We start from the raw sequence: 1161 nt of genomic DNA, 5'->3' as shown, positions 1-1161 counted from the left end.
CCTCCCACCTCACCCTCCTGCCGCCACCGCTGGTCGGTGCGGTCGGGCGCTTGCCCGCGCGGCGCCGGTGTAGCTGGCGGTTGCGGCTCCCCTTCTTCTTCCCGGCGTGGATCCCGGATCGGGCGGGCATCTCCGGCGGCGGTGTACTTCGGCTGGTGGTGCTCCGGTGCAGACCGGACAGCGGGTGCGGCGGCGGTGGCGGCTGGCGGTGGGATTGATCGGCGGCGCTATGAAATCCCATATCTAGGCCCGATCTGGGTCATGGCGGGCCGGCCTGGATTCATGTGGATCGCTTCCGGCTGGAGCTGGCGAGCTACGGGCGACGGGTGCGGCGGCTACTCTGCCGCGTCTACTGCAGGGCGGCGGTGGGAGCTTAGCTGGCCCGACCTGGGCCCGACCGGGCAGTTGGCCTGGTGTACTCCTGCCCCTGCGTCTGGTCTACTACCGCCTGAGCCGGTGGAGGTTGTCCCCTCCCACGTGGCTGCGGTGTTGTCGGCCCTGTCTACAGTGGCTTCGCTTTGGTCCGGCCGGTCTCGCAGTGTTTGCTGTGGTGAGACGACGACAGTGTCTTCGTGACTGCGGTGGCGCATGGTGTCGGGCGGATGGCAAGGTGGAGCCGATGGTTGGTCCTGGGTTATGGGTGTGAGGGGTCGGGAGAAATCCCTGTTGGGTCTGGCCGGCACCGGCGCGGTGACGCCTGTGGGCGCCGCCATCTTTCTTGAAGGGCGTCGGGAGTCCTCCTCCACCGATTCCCTCCGTGTACCGGGAGAAATCCTAGGATTCTTCCGGGCAGCAGCGTCGTTGTCGTTGCAGTCCTTCCTGAAAGTGCTGATTGGTACGCGGCAATTCGGAGGCATATTGGTGTGTGGTCGTTCTATCCGGAGGGCACAGCGGTTGCGGGATACTACAAATTTCGTCGATCCGGTGCTTCTGGCATTTTTTCTCATGTTTTTCCTTTATTTATTTTTTTGGCATGATTGTGCTGTTTGCCCTAGCTTTGAACTCTATGATGTATCAGGTGGTTGCTATATTAATATAGCGGGGAGAAAGCCTATTTCGAAGAGAGAAAAATGGCCTTGGATATGACGCTTTAACCGCTAGCTCAGGAATTGAGAGCATCGAGTGGAAGAAATAAACAGCTAGAAGAGGGAGGAGCTAAGG

The sequence above is a fragment of the Triticum aestivum genome, chromosome 6D (assembly GCF_018294505.1).
Source record: "Triticum aestivum cultivar Chinese Spring chromosome 6D, IWGSC CS RefSeq v2.1, whole genome shotgun sequence".
In the NCBI taxonomy this organism is placed as follows: Eukaryota; Viridiplantae; Streptophyta; class Magnoliopsida; order Poales; family Poaceae; genus Triticum; species Triticum aestivum.
The sequence above is the reverse complement of the archived record's forward strand: the minus strand, read 5'-3'. Positions refer to the sequence as shown.